The 7061-nt window shown below is 39.2% G+C and overlaps 1 protein-coding gene and 1 non-coding gene across 2 annotated transcripts in view; one reads left to right on the top strand and one right to left on the bottom strand.

The window, feature by feature from the left end:
- The window catches only part of LOC108024696 (uncharacterized), a 60175-nt gene that overhangs the window by 29622 nt on the left and 23492 nt on the right, over positions 1-7061 (top strand). The window lies entirely within an intron of this gene.
- Trnap-ugg (transfer RNA proline (anticodon UGG)) lies at positions 6429-6500 on the bottom strand. The gene has a single exon. It is a non-coding gene; the product is annotated as a tRNA-Pro (tRNA).

Genomic DNA, 7061 nt, shown 5'->3' with positions numbered 1-7061 from the left:
CCAGAGCCGTTTAATCGAACGAAAAAAATTATGTTATAGACACAGGCACTTTTAGCTTGAAATGGTCGATAAAAAAGCGATTACTAAATTCAATTTAGTCACAAAGCAACGACAACACCTTTGTGGGATTTTCAATTATAAAGCCCGGGCCAAAGAAATATGCTAGTCAATGCGGCATGGCTTTTTTTCCCAGACCGCAAAAAGGCGAAATGCAAAGTGCCAAAGGCGTGAAAATAATCCATAAAAAGAAAAGTAGTTGGGGGAAAAAAGATGGAAAAACTACGACGAGCAGAAGGAATCACACAAAAGGGGGGATTTTTTCCTTTTCAGTTAGCAGGAGCAGAACGCGCTTAAATGATTTTGAATTGTGGACAAACATTGGCGACATGGAAACAAGAAGGCGGCGGAAACGTGGACACCACGGACACGGGTTGACGTTGTCAACATTGTAGCTGCGGCTCCTGGCTAAAATGTTTGCGGTCGGTCAAGAGGAGGCGGAGGCGGATGCTGCGATGTTGGTTAAAAATAGTGCCTGGCAAAAGGCCGCGAACACAAGTTGCAAAAATCACGCGCCATGAATCGTACAAAGAGCAATTGAATGGAGCTCCTCTTTGGAGTGGGGCAGAAAGTAGTAGGGATCGTTCCTGGCCTGACTTTCGGTTTGCATTTACTGGAGGATGGTGCTTTTGGGTCAGGGTTCTGTTTTGGTCTTGATGTGCTTCGACTTAAAGAAGGCAATGCCCTTATTGTAATATTGTTTAGTTAAAATGCTTGGATATAACATGTTACTTTTATAATATAGTATGAGAGCATAAAATAATATTTTAATTTCAATTTCAATAAGAATTATTAAAATACAACTGAATAATATACAAAAATTTCCAAAAAGACTGTACTAAACTACAGTTCTGAAATGAGTTTAAATTAGATTTTTTGCAGTTCGCAAATTATTATATATCATTCTATACAATTTCTTTGCATTTGGCCTAAACCTGGTAATGAATTCTGCTTCTGATTGTATAATAAAAAGTACTAAATATAAGGTAAAATAGAGTGTGGTCTGTGCTACCTTCAGGGTATTTGAAATTCGTCCACTTTGACGCTTGACCCATCTGCAGTCGCCACTTTTAGTTTTTTTTGTGTTTCAGTTGCAGCACTTTTTGCTGTGCTACTGCCGACTGGCTGGTGTTGCCAGCAAACTAACAAGTCGCCGGGATTGCTCGCAGAAATGTACATATTTTTTATTCCGGGGCAAAATCAATTGGCATTTCAAATTGCACGCCTTTGAGCTTTGCGCGCACTGCGTTTGCCATTCGTTTTGAGGGTTTGAGAGTTTTTGTTATAATTGAAAAGTGGCCGCCGACAAAACCATTGAAAGGTCCCCATTCCCCATGGCACACACTCCCCGAGAAAACTGGCCAAACTTTCTGGGCTATTTAAGTTTCGGTATCCCGGCAGTTTAGGCAAATAGAGCCATGGCCCGATCCTGAGCCCCCCATCATAGCCGTACAATTAATGCAGATGACGATGCCCAAACGAGACGAGACGAAACCAGATTGAATCCCCATGTAGGCGTCCATTGGCACAGGTGTGCAGGTGCAATTGGAAGTGCAAGTGCCGGGGAACATGTCCACAGCTGTGTGCTCAGGCAACGGCAGACACCAAATGCTTCCTTCATTAGGCTCCCCCGGAGCCCATTTCCCACTCCCCAATCCCCAATCCCCAATCCTCATTTGGGAGCAGCGAACCAACCAACCAACCGACCATTTTGCCCCAGTCTCGGGTCCATTGTGTGCTTGGATGTCGTGTGCGTGTCGTTACGGATCGGCTTATGCACTGTCCATAAAAATAATGGTACAAAAGGATCAAATTCATATTTTTGGCATTATCTAGGAGGAAATAAGTTCTACATTCACTATCTGTATGGAAAGAATTGTGGCCTAAAATTAAGATGCATACATAACAATATCATTTTTATTTAATTAGTTTTAAAGTTGTATCACTTATTTGGAAACAAAAGATGTATAATCGATTTCTCAATGTCATGTTAACTTTTGACATAAAGATAAAATGCTGTCTTGGAAATTTTAGTTTCTTAATATCGCATTATGTGTTAGCTAGCAAAAATATCTTAACTAGAGGTTAACTAACTAGTTAAATTTATCGCAAGCCAGTGGTAACTAATTTATTATCCAGACTCCCTAAAGATAGGTCTTTTGTTAAGTTAACATCTCATTGAGGAAACCAACTATCCTTTTCGAAATTTATAAATTCACAGTAACTTTTTCTGACAGCCTTAACCTGATCTTAACTGGCACTTTAAAATGCAAAAATATATTCTCAATCTCAACACTTTAGTATACAAATCAGTAAACTAAGCAAGCATTATTTTGCAGTGCTCCCCAGGGCTACTCTCACTTTGTTTGCTGCATAAATAATTTTAGAGTAAATTAATTTATTCGTTGACATGTGTCCTGCGTTTATTTGAAATTGCATTGTCATTATGCAAATGCACTTTACCGTCTCACCCCGGCCTGTGTTCGATTTAACTGCCTGTTGTTTTCTGCTCTTCAGTTGAGTGACTGCGACCAGAGTTTTTCTGTTGAGTGGCATGATTTATTTGTTGATACAACCGGGTTATTTACACTTAATTTGACAATGCGTGTAATGGTTTGTTAGCCACATAAATATATCCCTGCAATCCAGCTAACAGCATATCTCACAGCAAAATCCCTCACACAATATGCATCATCTTAGTTTCTCGGTTGCTCGTGATTTGTAGCCGGGGGCTAAAATCTTATTTCTGTTTGTCTGTGGGCCAAGAAAGCTGCATTCGGTTGCCCATTTATTCTGGGATAAATACAATAAATAAATGAACTGCAGCTGCTCTGGATACATTCGTAATCTTTAGGCTTCATGTTGAGCTTTTCCATTAAACTGGGAAACAATGGCTATTGGATGGATAATATATGATTTAAAAATTGTATACAATTTTAAAAGTGAGTTTTGTAATTGTATATGACTTAGCAGAATATTTTCCACTTAAACCTCTGGTATTTTTTTAACTCCTCTGCCTAAGTAAATGCGTGGAATCAAGACATAACTACTTGATTGTTCAATTTGGATACGTCTGTGGGTGTTGGTCCGATGATTGTTGTGCTGCCTGCTGTTGCCCACTACTGACCAAATAACCGACTTTTCACGCCTTCTGGTATTACATCTATGGCCACAGACGTGGCTACCATACCTTCCATGCCTCCCACCCATCCTTCCCAGTCCACAAAGGCGTCCACAACATTCCGCAGCACCCGCAACTGCATTGCGGTTGCCTCATTACAAGGGGGAAATGCTCACGCTTTTCCCTGCCAACTTCGGCAGCAGCAACATGTTGCATTTTATGAATGAAGAAAATGTAATTTTACACTTGAATTGCGTGACTTGGAGCGGTAGGTTCTCATATTTCAGAGCCCAAAGATGCCGCAATCCATCACGTAAATTGAAAAGAAGCATTGATAGGCAAATTAAGCGCTCTTCGTCGTTATGGCCCGCTTGCACAATTGTAACTCATGGAGTACACAAAGGGAAAATAGCTATAATTTTCGAGAATGTTGGAAAAAAAGAGTGAAATTCAGTAAACTATTAAAAAAAAAACCCTTATTTAAATTATATAGCTATAATTTCCTTTACTGCCGATTTCTCAGGTTTTAGTTTGTTATCAGTGAGATAATCTTATCATTAAATTGTTCAGTTTCCCAATGTTATGTAAATTTAACGTTTTGTCACTGTGAAATTCGTGTGGTCGATGGATAGTTAAACATTTTCAGTCAGATAAGCTTCAATCTCAGTAGTTTTTATTTTTAGCTTTGAAAGTTTTTCTACTTCTTTCTTTGCCAGTGCACATGTTGCAACATTGTTGGCAGATGAGAGATGCTGAGAATGCCCATCCCACCCACCGCCAGCGCCTCATTTGCGGGCATCCCCATCCCAAATGAGTGATCCTTTCACCAGGGGGGCAACGAACATTCACTTTCAATAGCCAATGACATTCACTTGGCCGACAACAACAGGCAATTGATCAGCAGCCAGATGCCCGCCGAGTTGTGTTGCAGCAGCACTCATTAAATGTGTTTCCACTGCACTTTTGAGGCCGCCACCGAAAGTCATTAACAGTTATGGGAACCGCACCCCACCTGCCTGGCAATCGGTCTCTAACCGAATCATTAGTCGATCTGGTTAAGACTTCTTTTCGACAGCAGCTCGTGATTTGTTCAACTGCATTGGGGATTGATTTCGGTTCGTGCGCCGGTTTGCTAAAAAGTACACGAAAAATATTACACATACGCCAGCGATGCCCGTCGCCGATGCTGTGGCAAGAATTCCGATTTTTTCCATCGCCGTTTGTCATATTTTTCCGTTGTCGTTACTTTGGAAAATCGCCAAGGCGTGCAAGAATGTTGCACAGTGGTGGTATCGTGACTAAGTCTCAAAAAATGTGGACTAAAAAATATATTGGTAAAGGAATTTGAAAAGTAATTGCCAGAACATTTTTTATTAATGTTTAAAGACACACCTTTAATAAAAATAACTGAAAGACGTAAAGAAGTTACTTCACATTGTATTGCAAATAAAAAGTTTTTCGATTCCCCATTCTTAAATTATGATTTCAACAGGGAATTTTATAAAAAACTTGGCGCTATTTCTAAAAGGTTTAACTGTATTAACAATCGGAATAATTTATTAAAAACCCTATTATGGCAATTATTTAATTTAAAACAATTTTAATTACATTGCTTACACCTTCTTTTAAACTCAAAGTACTTCTAAACACTTATCTAAAATTTATAAAATAAATGAATACAGTAAATTAACTATCGCCCTCATCTCCAGAAGGCATGCTGCTGCTTTTTTGATGGTGTCTTTCCTGCCAAAAGCAAACATTTAGCCACAAAATTCGGCTAACCATGTTGGCTAAGTTGAGCTGGTCATGTGGCTCTGAGTGACCCGCACTTGTTGCCAACTTGTCTTGTCCGCAGACAGCTGCAGATCCGATCATCTCGTCCCGATGCGAAGGCCATCGCCAGTCTCCGCACTTTTGTCAGATCAGGCGAACGCGGATCAAAAAACTTGCATATTGCCGGGGTGATATTAATTCCGATCTGCGCTGCGACTAGTGAAAGTAGTTTTCATATTTTTTTGGAAGCTGCATTCGGCTGGCTTTGGATTTGGTAATAATTCGCTGCGACAGCCATGTAAGGCCATTACAAAATATGATGGCTCTATTCTTTAGGCGCAAATAAATTTATGGCCGGCAGATGGCTTTGTTGCGGCTTTTCCCCTTCAAAATACATATATATATAGAGAAATGATCCGCAAGAAATTGTTGTGGGGGCTTACATCATAAGCACGACTAGTTTGAGTTTTCGGCAGCCGCTTTTAGTCTTTCACACTTTCGGTTCGCGTGGAGCTGGAAATTTTTCATTTGGGGCCCAGAGCGACACTCATTGTTCAATTTTCCAATTGTCGGCGATAAAACACACAAAGACTTATCGGCCAAGTCAATCGTAAATGCCCCAAACAAGTAGTTGCATGTGCTTGACTCAGAGTTGCTGGTAATACGAGTATTAGCCGAAAAGTCATCCGCTTGGCCTGCCTTTCATTACAACTAGCGGTGGTCTGGGGCGCCACTTGTTTTTACCCAGGAGCTTAATTGAAAAACAAAGTATTGCTGTTAAATATAAAAGACAAAAAAAGTAATTTTTATCCATTTGGATATTTTACAAAAATTGTGATTTATATTATGAAAAAATTAACCACAAAAGGGGGTAAGAATTATCATTTAAAACTAGTTTAAAAATGTAATACATTAAAAAATCAAGTTACTTGGCTTAAATTTATTTATTGCATAAGGATAAGAAGAAGTATTTTAACGATCATAAAGTATAATAATTTTTATTTTAGGAATGTTGTTCGTATTGTTACTTGAGTAAAATTTATTTGTCAAATGCACTTAGTATATTGCTAAAATGTAACTTGACCCTTTCGTATTACACCTTAAGTAATTATTTGTACATGTTTTTATAATAAAATTGTTGTTATTAGTATCTATATCACTTAGTTGTGGAAAAAGTACCTAACTACATTAAAAAGGATTTGTACACAGGTACAAATTGTTGGATAATTGGCATCACTGATCGCAACTAAGCCGCGGTTGCTACTTCATTTTATTTGGCATCCAATCAACGCGTTGCCATCTGTGCAACGTTCGTTCATTTGTTGGCCTGGCCGAAAATGCCTCTGCAATCTGCATTTTCACATCGCTCATTTCGCCTCCTTGCTTTTCCTTTGTTTGTTTAATTAACTCTGGGCCGTGGCCATAAAAATGTTGCCCACCAGAGTCGGCAGTTGGTTAGATAAAAATATTGTGAGCCGGGCTCAACCGGGATTTGAACCCGGGACCTCTCGCACCCAAAGCGAGAATCATACCCCTAGACCATTGAGCCGCATGCGGAGCATCGAGGCATCGCACGATTTTGGCCGCTGCTTTTTGGGGCTTTTGAGGCGTTCCATTGCCTCTGCCGTCGCTCTTACTTTTGCTGACGTTGATGCTGCTGCGGATGACGTGTTTTGGCCAACTTGTATTGCCCCAGCTTTTGTTTTGGCCTGATTGTGGTACCTATTGCCGACCAATGGCTACAAGCGGGGAAAAGTATGCCACATTTTAACGCTTAGTTTGTCTTTTTACTATGCGCCTATAACTGAGCTGTAAAATATTAATTGTTTATAAACTACCGCAGGCTAGTAAGTACTTTTTACCGTACATTGAAGATCTGGGGGATCCTATTAAGAACTGTCCATACTTACAACTTTATCAATATCAATTCTCTACAGAGTAACCAAGATTTTAAGAATTTGTTTAAATTTTTAGTCACATTATTAAAATAATGTTTGTCTATGCACAGTTCCAAAGATTTAAAAATCTTTTGAACTAAAAACTTGAAGCATCAATAAAAATGTGTTTTTCGTTTCTTAAGAATTATAATTTTATTTTAAATTTGATAATA

The sequence above is a fragment of the Drosophila biarmipes genome, chromosome 3R, assembly GCF_025231255.1.
Source record: "Drosophila biarmipes strain raj3 chromosome 3R, RU_DBia_V1.1, whole genome shotgun sequence".
Lineage (NCBI taxonomy): Eukaryota > Metazoa > Arthropoda > Insecta > Diptera > Drosophilidae > Drosophila > Drosophila biarmipes.
This window is presented reverse-complemented; position numbering and strand designations above follow the sequence as displayed.